Source organism: Malus sylvestris, chromosome 10 (assembly GCF_916048215.2).
Source record: "Malus sylvestris chromosome 10, drMalSylv7.2, whole genome shotgun sequence".
Classification (NCBI taxonomy): domain Eukaryota; kingdom Viridiplantae; phylum Streptophyta; class Magnoliopsida; order Rosales; family Rosaceae; genus Malus; species Malus sylvestris.
The window spans coordinates 41035914-41059184 of record NC_062269.1 but is presented as its reverse complement, the minus strand read 5'-3'; the positions used below and the strand labels follow the sequence as shown (position 1 = coordinate 41059184).

Genomic DNA, 23271 nt, shown 5'->3' with positions numbered 1-23271 from the left:
AGCCAATTGCATAACATAAGCACTATATATAATCAAATAGAACCTCAACTTTCTTCACACATTACAGCCAATTGCATAACATAAGCACTGTATAGAGTCAACTAAACCTAATTCTAATAGGCAAGAAATCAATACTCTAATTCCAATGGGCTTAACCTAAAATTCAAGCAACAGAATAAAACTAAATACTATTCTTTTCCAACACAGGTTTCACTTCGCTGTACGGATTTGGGCAGTGCACCGTGCACGCAGGACCTGTCCTCTGGATATTGCAATTGGTGTCTTCTGGGAGCTGCAACACAAATTCCTAAAAGAAATTCTGGGGGATGAGTTCTATATCTCAGCAAACGGTGAGATTCATTTATCATGAAATAAGAAGAAAAATGATAGCTGCACACTACTCCCCCACACATATTTTTGTTTAATTTATTCAATTGGATGAGTGTGCGTGGTTATCATTGATTCACTGTGTTTTTCTAGTCTTTTACAAATATTTTGAAACTTACTTTCTTAGGTAGGGATGATACGAAGACTGCTGTGTTCTTGCAATTCGACTTGGGAACTATTTTGAATCTTGGTTCAATTTGTACAATTCTAAACATATATAAGATGCATATAAGACAATCCAATTGATTGGATAAAATGCCTTGTGTGTCAGGGAACAGTTGCTAATGAACAAGAAATAGCAGTGAAGGGATTGTCAACAAGAAATCTTGTTAGGCTTCTGGGATTTTGTTTGGAAAGAGAGGAAACCCTACTTGTTTATGAATATGTGCCAAACAAAAGTCTTGATTTTTTATTTTTGGTAAGGGTACATCATTTTGAATCGACGTGCGATCTAGAGATACGTCCAGAATCGACTCGCGACGATAGGATAGTATCGGTACAATATAAAATACATAGAGTCGCTAAGACTCATACATATAATATACATCAGAGCATCAATGGAATATCTAACAACGAAGGATGACAATACCTACTCTCAAGTGCACTGCCCTCACAGCTACACCACCTGAAATCTTCTCCTTTAATCGTTACCAGTTACTCTGCAAAATAACCCTACACCGTATGAATGGCGCACCGGGCAAAGCAAAACCTGGATAAGTTACGAAGCTCGTGTGAGTGACAATAATACTATATATGTGAGTATAAATAGCATAAAATGATTAAATGTCAAAGTAGTGCTACGTCCACACAAGACACTTCTTTTGTATACCGTATCAACTGTCAATGTGATCACCATCAATATTATTTTGTCATTCTCTTCAGATTGTGACTCACCACTCGCAACAAGCCCAAAAAGGGATGCGCAGGTGGTCTAGGGTGTCGACGCCATCCCACGGTGGTGTCGTGGTATTGCCACAGTGATGCCAAAAAATACCCAATTTTTTTTCGAACCTAGGTTTTAAAAACCCTAATTTGCTTCTAATTTATTTGATATACATTGACTCACATATTCCACATGGCAAATATAATTGCATAATGCATGAAACAAATATATATATATATTGACAAATATATGAACATATACAATATATATATTGTAAGGAAAATATAAACATAGAGGGGTTCATGCATCATGGGGAATGTTTTCATACTTCGTGGACGTTTCAAATATCTTCTTTTATTTTAAGCGTATTTGATTGACAGAAAACAAAGATAAGCCTTTGAATTTTGTGGATGATAGCCTTCTTCTATGATCCGTCAATTCCTCAGCTTTTGGTAAGAGAGTGTTGTAGGCCTATTTGATTGAACGATCTTAGGGTTTAGAGAGAGAGGGGCCGGCAGTATTGAGGGAGAAGAGAGAGTGATTTAATTGTGAGGTGTGTTTGATTCACCTAATTGTGCCTTTATTTATAGTAGTAGGATAGGCAAAAACCTTTCCATTTAGGATTACAACATTTAATAGGTAATCAACTCCTAATAGGAATATAAGATACAATCACATATGTACTAGGATTTACACAATCACATTCATATTCTAAATATGACTGCAACAATTAACTTTTAGTGTCACCAGCAAATATTCCACCTTCGGTTCCAGCAGCAAAGAAGAGTAACACAAAAGTAATTATCATCATCGTAGTTGTAGAATTTTTTAGGTCCACAGATCGAGGGTCCACTCCAACAACACCAATACTGTTCCTACTTTACCACCTGTCTGATCCGTCAGGTGTGAGATTTTATCACAAAAGATCTTAGTATTAGTTAGAGTGAGGTAATTCTATTTAAACTCTTCTTCTTTTGGCCCTTTGGCCGATGTGGGATTCAACACGCCCCCACACATGTGGCCTCATTTTTGTTGGTCACACGTGGAGATCCACACATCGGCAACCATGTGGAGCCAAGTCGGGGCTCACCTAACACGCAGGGCCAAATGGGAACCCGCCCAATCATGTGGCAACATTGGCCTAAATGGAGCCATGTCGGGACTTACCCATTGCGCGGGGCCAAAAGGGACTCACCCAATCACGTGGCAGTATGAGCCCGTCCCTTTGGATTTGAGACCATGTAAAATTTTTTAGGTTGACGGGTCGAGGGCCCACTCCAACAACACCAATAGATAAACAGCTGTGTGGTGATGTCACGTGTCGATCGTGTACATATGTCAGGATCGGAGCATGACAAGTTAATTTATCTTACATATTCCAATTTTTATCTATTTTTGCAATTCAGTGGTTACATGGCTCCAGAGTATGCATTGGAGGGATTGTATTCAATAAAATATGATGTATACAACTTCCAAGTACTTTTGCTTGAGATCACAATGGGGAGAAAGAACTTTTTGGGTTTTCATCTGACAAATGGTGCACCGACTCTTATAGGCTACGTACGTAAAGTCTTTCCTTGAGTTAGCTTATACAAAAATATCTTAAACAAATTAATGTAGGTATATAGAAAATTATAATCAATATATCACTACATTCTTAATTAGCATGAAATTATAATTGCAGGCTTGGAAATTACGGAATGCAGGCAAAGTGTTGGAGTTGATGGATCCGTTGTTGAAAGGCTCATGCAGTCCAAATGAATTCCTGAGATACGTTCATATCGGATTATTGTGTGTTCACGAAGATGTAAACAACAGGCCGGCCATGTCATCAGTTGTTCTTAATGTTGAAAAGTGAAACCATAGTCTTTCTAAAACTGAGCGGCCAGCCTTCTTTACAGGGAGACGTATTGATCATCATGATCAAGTAGCAGTAAGTGCTCACAATTGCTCGGTCAATGGCTTGACGATTTCTAGTGTCGTGGCCCGATGAGCAAGAGATGACGACATATATCATTGGAATCCATTAACTGAACTTAGAGACGATTAACTGTATATGGAATGCGTAAACCCAATCTCAAATTACTGTAAAGCACTTATTTTACATACGACGAGTTTAGGATGCCAGCGAAATATATAGTCACACGTTTTCTTAGCACTCGTCACATAATATTTCGGTTAAATGCAAGTTTCTCGCAGGAATCAGAGCTTTCAGTGAAAAAAAAAACATTTACATGTAATTTTCATTATTTTGTAATTGTAGTCCATCGTATATTTAGGCACCAATCTTAATTCTCTCAGTTTAATTAAATAAATTATATAGTACAATTTACAAACATCTTCGGGTTATACTACTGGGTTTGGGCTGCTATTTTTTTTTTCTTCTTCTTCTTCCCAGATTCGGTTTTTTTTCTTCTTCTTCTTCTCTTCTTCTTCTTCTTCTTCTTCTTCTTCCTTCTTCTTCCCAGTCGGTTTTTTTTTCTTCTTTTTCTTCCTCTTCTAGGTTGGAGGGGGGAGGAGGGATGAGTTTTTTTTTTAAATTTTAATTTTAATTTTTAATATTTAATAACTCATGGCACCTATTCATTATCTACATGGGCGCCACATCATCACTTAACTGGAGAATTAACAGTTTTACTAACGAATGTATGAGATTGTCCCAAAATTAACACTTTAGGTATGACTATGGGATGAAAAAAACTTGATGTACTAAATGTTGAAAACCACGAAACATGAGGGTAGTAAACAGAGTTTAATCCAACATCTTTTTTTTCTTACACCTTTTTCAGCTTCTTGTACATATATGTTTCAAGTTTGACTTTTTTGAATTTTAACACAAATTTAGTTAATAATGAAAAAAAAAACTTAGGCTCACCTTGTGATAATTTTCTTAAGCTAATTAATACAGTTTGTTTGTACCATGCTTGACCAATTCCGAAACTATTGAGCACCGGTCAACGTTATACCGTCAATGATCCACAAGAGTTTCCCTCTAACCAGGAGGCCAATCACAGCGCAACACGTGTCAACACCAAGAAGCCAATCACAGGGCGACACATGTCAACATCAAAGGCCAATCACAGCATGACAAGTGTCAAGGCCAAAACAAAGCTAGAAACTCTCTTCTATAAAAGGAGATCATTCTCCCACAATAATCCCTAATGTCATTTGTACTAAATCATTCACTAGTACTCACTAAAGGAGAGCTTGAACCTATGTACTTGTGTAAATCCTTCACAATTAATCAGAACTCCTTTACTCCGTGGACGTAGTCAATCTGGGTGAACCACATACATCTTGTGTTTGCTTCCCTATCTCTATCTATTTACATACTTATCCACACTAGCGGCCGGAGCAATTTAGCGAAGGTCACAAACTTGACATTTTCTGTTGTACCAAAGTCCTCACTGATTTTGTGCATCAACATTTGGCGCCGTATGTGGGAAACGCACTTATTCCTACTCTCTTTAGCTTTGTCAAGCTGGTTTTCACCATTTGTACACTCTCTTTTGACTAGGCATTACTCTCAGCAAGCCCATTACAACAAGAGGGATAAAAGTTCGTATCAAGACAACCAAGGATGAACGTACCGTCGACTATTATGACTATAGGGCCAAGCCTCACTATTTCAAAGTGGATGACTAGGTACTGAAGGAAATGCTATTATAAGAAGGCATACACATTACAAATGTTTTGACCCTTAACCGCTTGAGATCTTTTGTCACACAAGCCATTCGGCAAATATTTAAAGAATAGGGAATTCAGACAACTTCTTATGAGTCTTTTGCATTCCTAGCACTGGAACACTTGGTCTACGCTGACCTACCTCTATACTCCAACTCAGAGCTTCAACATGTGTACTTTGACACAAAGTATGTGATACTAAGTGTTACAACCAACATGGTTCACATATCGAAAGCATGGATCCTTTCATGCATAGTAAAACATTCATAAGCATCACTCATGTCAATCAACATAAACATCAAACATTCAAACACATTCATACATAAACATTATACATTCCAACACATCCATACATAAGCCAACTGTGCTTCGAAAGGGTTCAACATACTTTGTGTCATTCGACACTTGCTACAATGTGCCTTGACACCTTGCCACTCTTATCACCAACCAGGTGAAGAAAGAACTCACCTTCATGCCACCAACCAGGTGATGAAATGTACAACCCGTACTCTAATATTATTTGGCAACTTACCACTCTTATCACCAACCAGGTGAAGAAGGAACTCACATTCGTGCCACCAACTAGGTGATGAAATGTATAACCGTACTCTAATATTATTTGGCAACTTGCCACTCTTATCACCAACTAGGTGAAGAAGGAACTCACCTCATGCCACCAACCAGGTGATGAAATGTACAACCTGTATTCTAATATTATTTGGCAACTTGCCACTTTTATCACCAACCAGGTGAAGAAGGAACTCACCTTCATGCCACCAACCAGGTGATGAAATGTACAACTCGTACTCTCATTCATGCCACCAACCAGGTGATGAAATGTGAAGAAAGAACTCATCTTCATGCCACCAACCAGGTGATGAAAAATGATGAAAGGTGATGAAGGAACTCACCTTCGTACCATCAACCAAGTGATGAAAGTAACTCACCATTCATTCCACTAACCAGAAGACGAGTGGTACAACTTGTACATGTGAACTCCTAGCATTCACAAATAATCAAAAACCCTCAAGCTTTACAACTCAACTAGGGGAGCACTTATGCCTAACAAGAGTTATAGTCACCAACAAAGTCTTATTGCAAGCCAACAACGGCTTCAGTGCATGGTAGACGAAGATCAAGCTCTTCAGCCCTCTTGCATCTGCTTCAGACATTTCTCCTTTGTAACAATGCAAACACTACAACTCGTAGAAAGCTTCACACACTCTTGATCAAGACTGTTCGAAGCAAATTCAATTTATATGGTTCATCTAAACCTTCGACTACTACAAGGCGTGGCTTGCATCACAATCTCTTGCTCAACAGTGTGGAAGCAAAATTTGTATATATTGTCTCTCCCACATTTTCAAATTTCTAGTTTTCCCAAAAAAAAAAAGAAAAAAGAAAAAAGGGAAATTGGGAAATTCAACAAATTTCCAGTTTTTCCAAAAAAAAAAAAAAAAAAAAAAAAAAAAAAAAAAATTGGGAAATTCAACAACTTCAACAAATGGAGGGCAACTACAAATGCCAAAAGCTTCACACATTCTTGATCAAGATAGTGTGAAGCAAAATCAATTCATGGTACCTAACAAAGCTTCAATCTCAAAGCTTCACCTACAAAGCTTCAACATAAAAGCTTCACCACAAAAGCTTCACCAACAAAAGCTTCAACAAATACAGGGCAAATACAATTCTTAAAAGCTTCACACACTCTTGATCAAGATAGTGTGAAGCAAAATCAATTCATGGTACCCAACAAAGCTTCACCTACAAAGCTTCACCAACAAAAGCTTCAACAAATGGAGGGCCTCTATAAACGGCAAAAGCTTCACACACTCTTGATCAAGATAGTGTGAAGCAAAATCAATTCATGGTACCCAACAAAGCTTCATTGCAAAGCTTCACCTACAAAGCTTCACCACAAAAGCTTCACTAACAAAAGTTTCAACAAAAATGGAGGGCAGCTACAAATGCCAAAATCTTCATACACTATTGATTAAGATAGTATGAAGCAAAATCAATTCATGGTACCCAACAAAGCTTTAACCTTCAAAGCTTCACTACAAAGCTTCACCTCAAAGCTTCACCTACAAAGCTTCAACTTTCAAAGCTTCACTACAAAGCTTCACCTCAAAGCTTCACCACAAAGCTTTAACCTTCAAAGCTTCACTACAAAGCTTCACCAAGCTTGAACAATCAAAGCTTCACCACAAAGCTTCAATGTAACATCCCACATCGCCCAGGGGAGTGATCCTTAAATGTATATTCCCATCCCTACCTAGCATGAGGCATTTTGGGAGCTCACTGGCTTCGGGTTCCGTAGGAACTCCGAAGTTAAGCGAGAAGGAGGCCAGAGCACTCCCAGGATGGGTGACCCACAAGGAAGTTGCTCGTGAGTTCGTAAAAACAAAACCGTGAGGGAATGGTATGCCCAAAGCGGACAATATCGTGCTACGGTGGTAGAGCGGGCCCGAGATGTGGTGGACTCGGCCTGGGATGTGATATTCAACCTTCAAAGCTTTACTACAAAGCTTCACCAAGCTTCACTAAGCTTCAACCTTCAAAGCTTCACCACAAAGCTTCAACAACAAAGCTTCACCTACAAAGCTTCAACACCAAAGTTTCATCTATAAAGCTTTAAAAAAATATATATTTTTTCGAAAATTAGAGGGAAAAAAAAATATTTTCGAAAATTTGAAAAAAAAAATTTCGAAAATTCGAAAATTCGGAAAATTCAAGAAAAAAAAATTGAAAATTCAAAAAAAAAAAAGAAAGAAAAAAAAAGGCCTAAGCCTCCCATTTTTTGGGCCTAACAACTTTCATAACAAATATATATGAAACAAGAGTTTTGGGCTGCCACTTACAAAGGAAAAAGGTGAAAATTTTGTTACTTTGGAAACTTGGCTACTAGCAAGACACCTCATTCGTCAACTCCCTCAACCGGAGACTTGGGGAACTCCTACCATATGCTATTACACCTCGGTACTTGGAAGTTTCACAACTACTCAGTGACTTGGATCTTTCAAGTCTCCAACCGAGAAGTTTTCCTCACTTAGGAAATTAAGGGAGCACTACCTCAAGTTACATGTTTCACTCACTAAGCTTCAACATACAAGCTTTAACAAAAGAAAAAATTCAAAGAACTTAGTGAATGAGGCCTTGGTGTATTTAACACAATACATTGAAATGAAGCAAAGCTTATTTATTGATATCTCCAATAAGTTACAAATATGTACATATACATTAATGAAAATAAACAAACAAAAGGGAGCCTTCACAAAGGTTGCTCAGGAGAAGTCTCAGCAGTCGGCAGAGCCCCAGAAAGAGGAGGCACCAGATGGTGATCATTCAGAGCCTCATTATTGGGCAGAACCCTAGAAGGATGAGGCACCAGAGGTTGATCATTTGGAGCTTCATTACGCAGTACATCCTCAGAAGACGAAGGCAATAAATGCCTTTGGAACAAATCCACAAACCTCTGATGATCAAGTAAAATCTGACCATCAGATTCCTGCAGCTGGTCAAGCTTCCTCGTCATGTTTGTAGCATAGTCATGTGTGAGCCTGTGTATCTGTTTATTCTCATGTTTGAGCCATCTGATCTCCTGTTTGAGACTTATCACTTCAGCCGCCAATGATTTAACTTGGCGGGTTCGAGCAAATAGGTGTTGGGCCATATTAGACACAGAACCTGCACACTGAACACTAAGAGCCAGAGAATCCTTAACAGCCAACTCATCGGACTGTTTGGAAAGTAGTCTGTTATCTTTGGGAGTGAGAAGGTTCCTAGCCACCACCGCAGCGGTCATATTAATCTTCATCGTAGAGTCCCCAATAGTAAGAGGACCAGTAGGGGATAAGAAGGATAGGCGCCATATGTTGTCTTGAGGAGACATGGCTGCCTCTTCACCAAAGTTCAAGTCAAAACGACAGTCGGATGGGCCAGACATTTTCAGAAATGATGAATGAGAAATGAGGTCCAATAAATCTCAGAAGTACAAAAATAAGGGGAAAATTCTTCCAAGCAATAACTATCTGAACGTACTTCTTGCACAAAATTGGCGCCCCTATAAAAGAAAGGGTAGTAGGGCCGTTTGTTCAAAAATCGAAGAGGCACCATTCTCCAGATTTCGAGAAGTGGATTTTTCTGAGTAAAATATGTCGACAATCTCCACATGCAACATTAGCTCCTTGGGTACCACATATAACTTTGCCAAAGATCCCTGACAAAGTTTAGACACATAAATTTTGAAGGTCCAACTACCCTACTATTACCCACAAGGGTAAAGGAACAACACCATTGCTTGATAACTAGAAAGTCCCTATGTGTGTCAACCTCCGTGCTTCGTGGCAAGGCAGACTGGCAAGAATGCCCAACCTTTACTCACATCCAAGAAAACACTCCCAACAGGACTGCTTGCTCAAAAATTGAAGAGGCACCGCTTTCTGAATCTCGAGAGCCAGATCCCCCAACAGGACTGCTTGCTCAAAAATCAAAGATGCACCGCTCTCTGAAGCTCGAGAGCCAGATCCCCCAACATGATTGTTTGCTAAAAAATCAAAGAGGCACCGCTCTCCGAATCTCGAGAGCCAAACCCCCAACATGATTGCTTTCTTAAAAATCAAAGAGACACCGCTCTCCGAATCTCGAAAGCCAGACTCCCAATAGGATTGCTTGTTAAAAAATTGAAGAGGCAACGCTCTCCGAATTTCGAGAGCCAGATCTTTAACATATCTTCTTGCTCGAAAACTGAAGAGGCACCACTCTCTGAGCTTCGAGAGCCAGATTTCCTTGGATAAAGCTTGTCTGCAATCTTCACATGCAACATCAGCTTTCCGGACACCACGGACCACTTTTTCATAGTGCTCTGACAAAGTTAAAACATGTGAAACTTGCAGCTCCCACTACATTGCTATGACCAAGAAGGGTAAAGGAATAACATTACTACTTGTTGATGGGGAAACTCCTATATATGGTGACTTTCATCGTCCACGGACAGGCAGACCTGCAAAAATGCTCAACCCTTTCTCATACCTGAGAGGGCACTCCTAACGAAGCCTCTCGAAATACTCAGCTTTCTTCTCCCCCCATAATACCTCTGCAAACTAGCCACACTAGAGCAAGAGTATCTCATATCATCAGGGTTAAAAGTAAGAGTATCCCGTATCATGCGTTTTCCCTGTCTTTTCCTTTGCCCTTGCTCTTACCTGCAAGACAAGGATAAAGAAAGCAATCAGTCGGAACCTGAAATCAAACTTTCGATCTGGAACTGATTGCCTGGAACCTTTGCCTGGTTGCTCACCTAGCCTTGCTCTTGAGTACTCATCATCAACTGTTGTCAAGGTCACGAATCCTTTCGGCAAATACTTCAGAATAGTTGATATGATATTGGCTCTTTACACTGAAGCTGCCAAGCATAGATGAATCGTTGAGAAGTAGTGCTCTGAAGGACCATTCAAATGCAAAGGTTGCGCTCCACTTCTGGGATGCAAAAGATTAGAGCAGAATGTTCAACAATGAGCGGGAACAGATCATTATAGCACGACGCCTTCCTTGTAGAACCGCATAATCCAGACGGAGAAGTCTAAGTCAAAGCCAAGCTCGACATCGTTGCCCTATCCGAATAGCTTGAGAAGCTTCAACAACCTTTCGCTGACACCATCGCCAAAAGCAAAGCCTCGCCATGCCATATCCATTACCTTGTCAACAGCAAAAATATCTCATATCATCAGGGTCGAACGTACTCTAGATTTGATGAACTTGTTTTGACCCTCAAATTCTTGAGTCGGCCTTATACTCTGGAGGAAACCAGAAAACCCTCCAGCCCAGTTCAAGAATAAGTCTGTGGAAAGTTACTTCTTCAAAAGCAAAAGTATCTCATATCATCTCTTCATATTTTTCTTCTCTTTATCCTTCTTGCTACCTGCAAGATAGGGAGAATGAGAACAATCAGCCGGAACTCGAAATCAAACTTCTGATCTGGGACTGATTTCTTGGAACTCAGATTGCTTACCTTGTCTGTCACCTCTTTCGGCAGATCTCCTTGCTCAGAGACTTGGGGAACTCATACTATAGGGTTTGTATCCCGCTTAACCAAGCCCGAAACTACAAGTAAGCTTCAAGTGAAATTGATACATTACCTTGTGCATCTCTATTGGTTAAAGATACCACCCCTGGATGGAGGAAAAGTACTTCCAGAGAAGATGCCACATCTACCTATGAGACATATAAGGCAAGTGAAGACGATACCACACTTCGGTACTTAGAAGTTTCGTGATTACTCAGCGGCTTGGATCTTGCAAGTCTCCAACCGAGGAGCTTCCCTCACTCGGGAACTTAGGGGAGCACTGTTTGTACCATACTTGACCAATCCTGAAACTACTGAGCACCGATCAACGTTATACTGTCAAGGATCCACAAGAGTTTCCTTCTAACCAGGAGGCCAATCACAGCGCAACACGTGTCAACACCAAGAGGCCAATCACGGGGCAACACATGTCAACATCGAAGGCCAATCACAGCATGACACGTGTCAAGGCCAGAACAAAGCTAGAAACTCTCTTCTATAAAAGGAGATCATTCTCCCACAATAATCCCTAATGTCATTTGTACTAAATCATTCACTCGTACTCACTAAAGGAGAGTTTGAACTTGTGTACTTGTGTAAATCCTTCACAATTAATGAGAACTCATCTACTCCGTGGACGTAGCCAATCTGGGTGAACCACGTACATCTTGTGTTTGTTTCACTGTCTTTATTCATTTACATACTTATCCACACTGGCGACCGGAGTTGTGAAATCCCGTTCTCGGATTTCATTATTATAATCTACGTATTTGTATTATTGAGAATTTATATTATTTGTTTGAGAAATTATATTAAATTATTGGATTTAGATTTTAATTAAATTAGTGACGAAGTTTGAAGTTTGGAAAGTAATTATCTAAAATTCGTTGACCTTTCGGGGTCACGATTAATATTTTTGAATATATCTCGAAACCACGAACGGATAGACGAAAGTCGTTTGCTAGTCCGGGTTTGAACGGTATAATTACGAACAATTGAAGTTGTGTTACTAAACAATAGATTTTTAAATTTATTTAAAACTTCCACTATGTGGGAATGGTAACCAATTAGATAAAAGAGTGAGGGACCAAAATAAAAAAAAGAAGAGAACTCTAGAAGCTACCGGATGGCAGTAGGAGAGAAAAAAAAAAGAGAAAGATGCGGGAAAGAAGAACAAAAAAAAAAACAAAACTAGAGAAGAGGGAGACGCTGAGGAACCAAATGCAAAGAGAAGGAACATAGACGTTGGCGCATCTGAGGTAGCACAAGATGGTCACAGAACCAAAAATCATTGTGCAGACAAGGAGTGAAGTTGATCTTCTCGATGATGGCTATAGGTGGCGCAAGAATGGGCAAACGAGGGTCAAAGGGAATCCTCATCCAAGGTGGTAACTTCCTCCATATAAATATTTCTTATTTTCAGTTTTATGGATCGCATTATATGCAAAGGCAAGCAAGTTGTTCTCTCTACATTGTTTCTTACATGTTAATACTCACTATTAATGAAGTAATAGGCTTGCATCTTTCTCAGCCGAGTTAAAATGGGCAATAAATTATTCCAAAAATTCTTTGCACATTATTTGATTGATGGAGGTGAAATCAATAACTATTAGATGATGGATTCGGAAAAATCTTTAGGGATTGGGATGAATTCAGGATTACTTATGCTCCGATTGATTAAGAAACAACTACTTTCTGATCTTAGAGAGCCACATCCTTAGCGTACATTTAAGCAATATGTGAACAATTTAATTCTCATGTTTTTGTTTCCACTGGAGAAGTGAAATCCAAGGGGAAGAAAAGAAAACAAAAGAAAACAAAAAAAAAAAAAAAGGAAAGAAGGGGGGGGGGGGGGAACAAGGAGAGAAATTGTAACCTGACTTTGAGAGAGGTCGAAGGAAGTATAGAAGGAAGTGTAGAAGACGATATCTGAAGAAGCAAAAAGAATCATAATGAAGGTATGATTCCTTTTGTCGACCTGCAACATTGGTGAAAACTCCTAGCTCTCTTTGTTCTTTCCATAATTGATTTGTATCAATCTTCTTATTACTTTCAATTTTATACATTGGGTGTGTTGATCAAATTATCATGTTTTAGGGTTTGGGTAAAAAGGTCAATTCTTGTTAATTGAAATTAAAGTTATAAATATGACTGAATTGTATAGAAGTATTCTAAAGTTATGTTTTGGATTAGAGGAGTTTGGGTTCCAAGTTGCAGGGAACTTATGTGGCTCCAGAGAAAAGCTATGTTTCAAGTAGCTTACTTTGGCTCTTGATTTCTATGTCCTAATGGATTTCTTTTGATCCATGATTATGTGTTTTGAAACTAGACATGTCAATGATCAAAGCCCATCTAATTTCACATAATTCTGTTGAGTTTTGATATGTCAAAACCATGTACAAATTTGAGTCACAAAGTTGCTAGACGGCAGCAAATACTGGATTTTTAGTTTCGGGGTTCAATTCTGTATCTTGCATAACTTTCAACTCGGAACCCCGTTTCCTACAAATCTTATATGTTTTTAATGTACTCAAAACAAGCTTCGAATCTCATGTAAGTTTGCATCATTTGGTATAGTTATGGGTGTTCAAAATTGGGCTTAATCTTGGTTGAATAAGACTGTTTTTCTGCAGCTTTTGTGGAGATGAGGCTGTTGCTTTTGCAATATCAATTCTTCTTACAACGAGAAACGGTGTTGGCATCATCGTGGACAAGACCTTGGTGCAAGATGTTGTAGATGTCAAGAGGGTAGGAGATAGAATCATGGCAATCAAGATTGTAATAGGACAAGAACTTATCAATGTGATTAGTGCGTACGCACCTCAAGTAGGGTTGGATACGAGTTCGAAGGAGAAATTTTGGGAAGATCTTGGAGACTTGGTGCAAGGAATTGCTCAAACGGAGAAGTTATTTATAGGAGGAGATTTAAATGGACACGTGGGCAGGGAGACAGGCAACTATGGAGGTTTTCATGGTGGCCATGGTTTTGGGGAGAGAAACGAGGATGGGGAAGCTATCTTGGATTTTGCAATGGCATATGATCTCTTCTTAGCCAACACCTTCTTTAAGAAGAGAGAAGAACATGTGATCACCTACAAGAGTGGGTCGTCAAAAACACAAATAGATTTTCTTCTAATGAGGAAAGGGGATCGTATAACTTGTAAGGATTGCAAAGTTATACCAGGAGAGAGCGTGGCTAATCAACATCGCTTGTTGGTGATGGATGTACATATCAAAAGAGTAAGACAAAAGAACAAGACTTGGAAGTGCCCAAGGACTAGATGGTGGAATCTAAAAAAAAAAAACAAGCCATTTTCAAAGAGAAGGTAATCACCCAATGTGTGTGGGATAGAGAGGGGGAAGCTAGCCAAATGTGGGATTCCATGGCTAGTTGTATCCGAAAAGTAGCAAAAGAGGTATTAGGAGAGTCCAAGGGCTTTGCCCCACACCAAAAAGAATCTTGGTGGTGGAATGAGGAGGTACAAACAAAGGTGAAGGCTAAGAAGGAATGTTGTAAAGCCTTGTACAAGGAGAGGACCGATGAAAATGGTGAAAGGTATAGAAAAGCGAAGCAAGAGGCGAAGAAAGCTGTCAGAGAAGCTAAGTTAGCGGCTTACGACGATATGTATAAACGACTAGATACCAAAGAAGGAGAGTTGGATATCTATTATCTATCTAGAGCAAGGGAAAAGAAGACAAGGGACCTAAACCAAGTGAGGTGCATCAAGGATGAGGATGGAAAGGTTCTTGCTACAGAGAACGCGGTTAAAGACAGATGGAGAGGTTATTTTCATAATCTTTTCAATGAAGGACATGAAATGAGTGCTTCTTTAGGGGAGTTGAGTAACTCAGAAGAGTGTAGAAACTACTCTTTTTATCGTCGAATCCGGAAGGAAGAAGTGGTTGTAGCTTTGAAGAAGATGAAGCATAAAAAAGCAATAGGCCCAGACGATATACCAATCGAAGTGTGGAAACTTTTGGGAGAGACAGGTATAACATGGCTCACTGACCTTTTCAATAGGATTTTGAAAACGAAGAAGATGCCAAATGAGTGGCGAACGAGCACTTTGGTGCCTATCTACAAGAATAAGGGCGACGTACAAAATTGCATGAACTATAGGGGTATTAAGCTAATGAGTCATACAATGAAGCTCTGGGAGAGAGTCATTGAGCATAGATTGAGGCAAGAGACACGGGTTTCGGACAACCAATTCGGGTTCATGCCAGGGCGCTCAACCATGGAGGCAATCTATCTCTTACGAAGATTGATGGAAAGATATAGAGATGGGAAAAAGGATTTACACATGGTCTTTATAGATTTGGAAAAAGCGTATGATAGGGTCCCAAGAGACATTCTTTGGAGGATTTTAGAGAAGAAAGGAGTACGAGTAGCATATATCCAAGCTATAAAGGATATGTATGAAGGAGCAAAGACTGCCGTAAGAACTCATGAAGGACAAACCGAAAGCTTTCCCATAACTGTAGGATTACATCAAGGCTCATCCTTAAGTCCTTACCTTTTTGCGTTGGTAATGGATGAGTTAACAGGACATATTCAAGATGATATTCCTTGGTGTATGCTTTTCGCAGACGATATAGTGTTGATAGATGAAACTCAGGAAGGGTAAATGCAAAGCTTAACCTTTGGAGAGAAGTGTTGGAATCTAAAGGTCTTCGCCTAAGCCGAGCAAAGACAGAATATATGGAGTGCAAGTTCAGTGCAAATGGAGGCCAAAACGAGTTAGGGGTGAGGATCGGAGATCAAGAAATACCAAAGAGCGACTGTTTTCGTTACCTAGGATCTATCTTGCAAAAGAACGGAGAATTAGATGGAGATCTCAACCATAGAATACAAGCTGGATGGATGAAGTGGAAGAGTGCATCCGACGTGTTATGTGACCGCCGTATGCCACTGAAGCTCAAGGGAAAATTTTATAGGACGGCAATAAGGTCGGTGATGCTGTATGGCACAGAATGTTGGGCGGTGAAACATCAACACGTACACAAAATGGGTGTAGCAGAGATGAGGATGCTTCGTTGGATGTGTGGGCACACGAGAAAGGATAAGATTAGGAATGAGGATATCCGGGGTAAAGTAGGAGTAGCCGAAATTGAAGGAAAGATGAGAGAAAATCAGTTACGGTGGTTTGGACATGTGCAAAGAAGGCCTACTGACGCTCCGATTAGAAGATGCGACTATGAGACAGAGGTTCAGGGCCGAATGGGTAGAGGAAGACCTAGGAAAACTTTGGAAGAGACTCTAAGAAAAGACTTAGAGTACTTGGATCTAACGAAGGACATGACACAGGATCGAGCACAATGGCGTTCTAAGATTCATATAGCCGATCCCACTCAGTGACTTGGATTTTCCAAGTCTCCAACCGAGAAGTTTTCCTCACTCGGAAAATTAAGGGAACACTACCCCAACCTACATGCTCCACTCAGAAAGCTTCAACATACAAGCTTCAACAAAAGAAAATTCAAAGAACTTAGCGAAGAAGGCTTTGGTGTATTTAACACAATACGTTGAAATGAAGGAAAGCTTATTTATTGATATCCTCGATAAGCTACAAATATGTACATATACATGAGTCAAAATAAACACACAAGAGGGAGCCTTCACAAAGGTTGCTTAGGAGAAGTCTCAGCAGTCGGTAGAGCCCCAGAAAGAGAAGGCACCGGAGGGGGATCATTTGGAGCCTCAGTACTGGACAGAACCCTAGAAGGAGGAGGCATCAGAGGTTGATCATTTGGAGCTTCATTACGCGGTACAGCCCCAGAAGACGAAGGCAATAAATGCCTTTGGAACAAACCCACAAATCTCTGATGATCAAGTAAAACCTGACCATCAGTTTCCTTCATCTGGTCAAGCTTCCTCTTCATGTTTGTAGCATAGTCATGTGCGAGCCGGTGCAACTGTTTATTCTCCTGTTTGAGACCTCTAATCTCCTGTTTGAGACTCATCACTTCAGCCGCCAATGATTCAACTTGGCGGGTTCGAGCAAATAGGCGTTGGGCCATATTAGACACAGAACCTGCACACTGAACACTGACAGCCAGCGAATCCTTAACAGCTAACTCATCAGACCGTTTGGAAAGTAGTCTGTTATCTTTGGGAGTGAGAAGGTTCCTGGCCACCACCGCAGCGGTCATATCATTCTTCATCACGGAATCCCCAACGGTAAGAGGACCAGTAGGGGAGACGAAGGATGGGCGCCATATGTTGTCTGGAGAAGGCGGGGCTGCCTCTTCAACAAGGTTCAAGTCAAAACGACGGTCGGAGGGGCCAGACATTTTCAAAGGTGTTGAAGAGAGAAGAGGTCGGACAAATCAAGATCTTAGAAGTGCAAGAATGAAGCTTCTACTGGTGGAGATTCAAGTGTGCTTTGGAACTTAATGCCAGCCCCTATAAAAATCTGCACTCGACGGAGCTTCAGAAATCGAAGAGGCGCCTGCTCAGAAATCGAAGAGGCGTTTGCTTTCTCAAAAGCTGGGCTGCTTAGAGATCACGAGGGTTGATCTCAGAAATCGAAGAGGCGTTTGCTTTCTCAAAAGTTGGGCTGCTCAAAGACCACGAAGGCTGATCTCAGAAATCGAAGAGGCGCTCGCTTTCTCAAAAGCTGGGCTCCCCAGAGACCACGAGGGCCGATCTCAGAAATCGAAGAGGCACCTACTTTTCCAGCCTTGTCAGCACCTGTCACACGCACACTCAGCTTTGCGGAAATTATGGGCATTCTGTCGAAGACTTTTGGGGAAGTAGAAAACACATGAATCTTACTGTTCAATCACCCACTTCCCACACGCAACAATAGCTCATGGGTACCACATAAAACTTTGCCAAAGTTCTCTACCAAAGTTGAGCACGTGAAGCTTGCAGCTCCCACTACATCGCTCTGACCAAGAAGGGTAAAAGAATAGCAAAGAAACAGCACTAACAAAGTTTAGACCCATAAATTTTGAAGGTATAGCTACCATATTATTACCCACAAGGGTAAAGGAACAGTACCACTGCTGGATAATTGGAAAGTCCTTGTGTGTCAACCTCTGTGCTTCGTGGCAAGGTAGACTAGCAAACATGCCCAACCTTTACTCACATTCGAGAAAACACTCTCAATAAGATTGCTTGCTCCAAAATCGAAGAGGCACCGTCCTCCGAATCTCGAGAGCCAGACTCCCAACATGACTACTTTCTTAAAAATCGAAGAGAGGGTAAAGGAACAGTACCATTGCTGGATAATTGGAAAGTCCCTGTGTGTCAACCTTTGTGCTTCGTGGCAAGGTAGACTAGCAAACATGCTCAACCTTTACTCACATTCGAGAAAACACTCCCAACAAGATTGCTTGCTCCAAAATCGAAGAGGCACCGCCCTCCGAATCTCGAGAGCCAGACTCCCAACATGATTACTTTCTCAAAAATCGAAGAGACACTGCTCCCCGAATCTTCGAGAGCCAGACCCCTAGCATGATTGCTTTCTCAAAAATCGATGAGGCATCGTTCTTCGAATCAATCGAAGAGGCGCTCGCTTTCTCAAAAGCTGGGCTGCTCAGAGACCACGAGGGCCGATCTCAGAAATCGAAGAGGCACCTACTTTTCTAGCCTTGTCAGCACCTGTCACACGCACACTCAGCTTTGCAGAAATTATGGGCATTCTGTCGAAGACTTCTGGTGAAGTAGAAAGCACATGAATCTTACTGTTCAATCACCCACTTCCCACACGCAACAATAGCTCATGGGTACCACAGATAACTTTGCCAAAGTTCTCTGCCAAAGTTGAGCACGTGAAGCTTGCAGCTCCCACTACATCGCTCTGACCAAGAAAGGTAAAAGAATAGCAAAGAAACAGCACTAACAAAGTTTAGACACATAAATTTTGAAGGTCTAGCTACCATATTATTACCCACAAGGGTAAAGGAACAGTACCACTGCTGGATAATTGGAAAGTCCCTGTGTGTCAACCTCTGTGCTTCGTGGCAAGGTAGACTAGCAAACATGCCCAACCTTTACTCACATTCGAGAAAACACTCCCAACAAGATTGCTTGCTCCAAAATCGAAGAGGCACCGTCCTCCAAATCTCGAGAGCCAGACTCCCAACATGACTACTTTCTCAAAATCGAAGAGAGGGTAAAGGAACAGTACCATTGCTGGATAATTGGAAAGTCCCTGTGTGTCAACCTTTGTGCTTCGTGGCAAGGTAGACTAGCAAACATGCCCAACCTTTACTCACATTCGAGACAACACTCCCAACAAGATTGCTTGCTCCAAAATCGAAGAGGCACCGCCCTCCGAATCTCGAGAGCCAGACTCCCAACATGATTACTTCCTCAAAAATCGAAGAGACACTGCTCTCCGAATCTCGAGAGCCAGACCCCCAGCATGATTGCTTTCTCAAAAATCGAAGAGGCATCGTTCTCCGAATCTCGAGAGCCAGATACCACAGACCACTTTTTCAAAGTGCTCTGACAGAGTTAAAACATGTGAAACTGGCAGCTCCCACTACCGTGCTATGACCAAGCAGGGTAAAGGAATAGCATTACTACTTGTTAGGGAGACTCCTATATATGTCGACCTCCATCCCCAACGAACAGGCAGACCTGCAAAAATGCTCAACCCTTCATCATATCTGAGAGGGCACTCCCAACGAAACCTTTCGAAATATTCAGCTTTCTTTCCCCCCGATAATACCTCTGCAAACAAGCTATACTAGAGCAAGAATATCTCATATCATCAGGGTTAAAAGCAAGAGTATCCCATATCATGCTTTTTCCCTGTCTTTTCCTTTGGCCTTGTTTTTACCTGCAAGACAAGGAGAAAGAGAGCAATCAGTCAGCACTTGGAATCAAGCTTCCAGCCAGGAGCTGACTGCCTGGAACCGCTTACCTGATTACTTACCTGGCATTGCTCTCGAGTACTCATCTTCAACATCTTATGTTTCCAGGGAAGATTCCGCATCTGCTTGAGGAACAGATAGGGCAAGTGCGAAGGATACAAGGAAGCATGTGGAGACAAACGTAACAGCACACGTGCCGATACATCCATTACTCTGTCAAAAGCAAAAGTATCCCATATCAGCAGGGTGGAACGTACTCTAGATTTGATGGACTTGTTTTGACCCTCAAATTCTTTAGTCGGCCTTATACTCTGGAGGAAACCAGAAAACCCTCCAGCTCAGTTCAAGAATAAGCCTGTGGAAAGTTACTTCTTCAAAAGCAAAAGTATCTCATATCATCTCTTCTCATTTTTCTTCTCTTTATCCTTCATGCTGCTGCAAGATGGGGAGAAGGTGAACAATCAGTTGGAGCTTTGATTGCTTACCTTGTCTGTCACCTCTTTCAGCAGACCCCCTAGCTCGGCGACTTGGGGGACTCCTACTACATGGTTTGTATCGCGCTTGACCAAGCCTGAAACTACAAGTAAGCTTCAAGTGAAATTGATACATTACCTTGTGCATCTCCACCAGTTAAAGATACCACCCCTGGATGGAGGAAGAGTACTTCCAGAGAAGATGCCACATCTACCTATGAGACAGATAAGGCAAGTCAAGACGACACCACACTCCGATACTTAGAAGTTTCGTGATTACGAGATCATTCTCCCACAATATTTCCTAATGTCATTTGTACTAAATCATTCACTTGTACTCACTAAAGGAGAGCTTGAACCTATGTACTTGTGTAAACCCTTCACAATTAATGAAAACTCTTCTATTCCGTGGACGTAGCCAATCTGGGTGAACCACGTACATCTTGTGTTTGCTTTCCTATCTCTATCCATTTATATACTTATCCACACTAATGACCGGAGCAATCTAGCGAAGATCACAAAAAGCGACCGTTTTCGCTACCTAGGATCTATCTTGCAAGAGAACGGAGAATTAGATGGAGATCTCAACCATATAATACGAGCTGGATGGATGAAGTGTAAGAATGCATCCGGCGTGTTGTGTGACCGTCGTAGGCCACTGAAGCTCAAGGGAAAATTTTATAGGACGGCAATAAGGCCAATGATGTTGTATGGCACAGAATGTTGGGCGGTGAAGCATCAACACGTACACAAAATGGGTGTAGCGGAGATGAGGATGCTTCGTGGGATGTGTGGGCACACGAGAAAGGATAAGATTGGGAATGAGGATATCCGAGGTAAAGTAGGAGTAGCCGAAATTGTAAGGGGTAGAGGAAGACCTAGGAAAACTTTGGAAGAGACTCTAAGAAAAGACTTAGAGTACTTGGATCTAACGGAGGACATGACACAAAACCGAGCGCAATGGCGTTCTAGGATTCATATAGCCGACCCCACTTAGTGGGAAAAGGCTTTGTTGTTGTTGTTGTTGTTGTTGTTGATCTGTTTTGAGTTTGTGCTTAAACCACTTGATAAGGTTACGTATTGGGTTCCAAAAGAACCATTTTCTTATACAATTATGTGCCAACGTATATATGCATTCTTTACCTATTCAGGTTGTGTATACACATATTTGTATATTCATGCATAAGCATGCAAGTTTTTGAACTACACCAAAATAGCCTTTACGTTCGTAATTCTTTTTCATATGCTGCCACGGCTGTTGGGTAGTTCCAACTTTATCGATCAAAGCATTTCTTTAAAGTCAGAAACAGTGTATTTTATATAGGTGTGCATTATATGATTCCATCCCTTGGCTTATAAGATAAATTTGAGTAAAGCTGTGATATGATTATAAGGTCAATTATTTTATTGTTTTGGTGCATTTTATACCTACTGAAACACATCATTATTAATGGTCCAGAATTATTCCTTCATGTGTATTTACAATGATTTATTTTAGATCAACCAAAAGGGCATTGAATTTGGATACTGTTACATTAGTAATCCAAAGTACTTTCATTAGGATTAAAATTCAAGTCATGCATTTAGTAGTATCTTACATTTGTGAAACAGAATTTGGCTACGATGGTGGATCCTTGTGTTAGTAACTAAGAGCAATGCTTAGGAATCTAGGTAAGGGAAATACGACATACCTTTATGAAGATTGATTATATTTAACATCATGAAATGTTATATTATTTATCTCATGGTTGATTACACTTGTTGAATGCGTACATCGTTGGATCACTTGGATGAGAACTGAATTATGGCTTTTGTTGGATGTTTATTGGTTTGATTACGACTTGCATATGTGTGTGTGTGTGTGTACATGAGATGGAATTCTTATCATGCATGGCAGTAATAAGAGGAATGTTAGACGAACTACGAATGGCTTGATCCCTGTTGAGGGTACGTAGGCAGTCTAACGAGAAGGTTAGATACAGCCATAAAATACATGGAAATTACTACGCAATTTGGACATTGAGTGGTGCTTTATTCATATCCAGGAGGCAGGGTATGTTAGATATACGAGTATTTGGTGACGTCGCGTGTCGATTCTGGACGCATGTTGGGATCGGGGCGTGACGAACAATCTAGCGAATGTCACACAAACTTGACACTTTCTGTTGTACCAAAGTCCTCACTAATTTTGTGCATCAACACAATTTAACATAGACGCTGTCAAGTTTCTTTGTTTCAAATCTTTAGTAAGGGAAGAAACATAAAGTATATTTATCCAAGATCAACATAAAAAATCTCATCAGCATCAAATCAACAGATTTTATGTAATTATATTATTGTTGAAAATTCATGTTTAATAATATATTATATGTTAGCCTTTTGGTACTTGCGTCTCCATCCTATCGTATGTTGTAATAATTTTATACTTGATTCTTTTGAAATTTTACACAATTAATTGGTCAGTTCGTCCCCTTCGTTTACGTTTCTCCAACTAATTTGACTGAGATAGTCTTTTGCGTAGTCTGCGCTAATAACTGCGAAAGCACAAGTATTATTGTCTGATTCAAGAAAAAATAAGTTTTGTATTGCTTTGAGTGTGACATATCTAGTGACATACTTGTCCACACAGAAAATTAAAGTTGTTTGACTTTAGACTCTTCGACAAAGACTATCTGCCGTGACTTTTCAGATTGCAAAGTTTCAGTTATTTTTTCCAACATTGCAATTTTTATTTTTCACTGATATGAATTTGGATAATGATATGTATGTTTTTTTCCTGGGTGAATGTCCGCGGTTATTTTGAAGTACAAACATGCAATCGTGGAATTTGAATGGGGTCATTGGTTGCTTATGATCTTAACATTTTTTAAATCTTTATGTATATTTGACTGTGTATTTGTATTGACTCCTATAAACAATTATGGTAAACTAAATCATAATTTTCTCCCTCT

General features: G+C 40.4%; 1 pseudogene; it reads left to right on the top strand.

Annotated features, from left to right (window-relative positions):
* Positions 1-2683: 2683 nt before the first annotated feature.
* LOC126585197 (cysteine-rich receptor-like protein kinase 10) lies at positions 2684-3263 on the top strand (annotated as a pseudogene).
* Positions 3264-23271: the final 20008 nt, after the last annotated feature.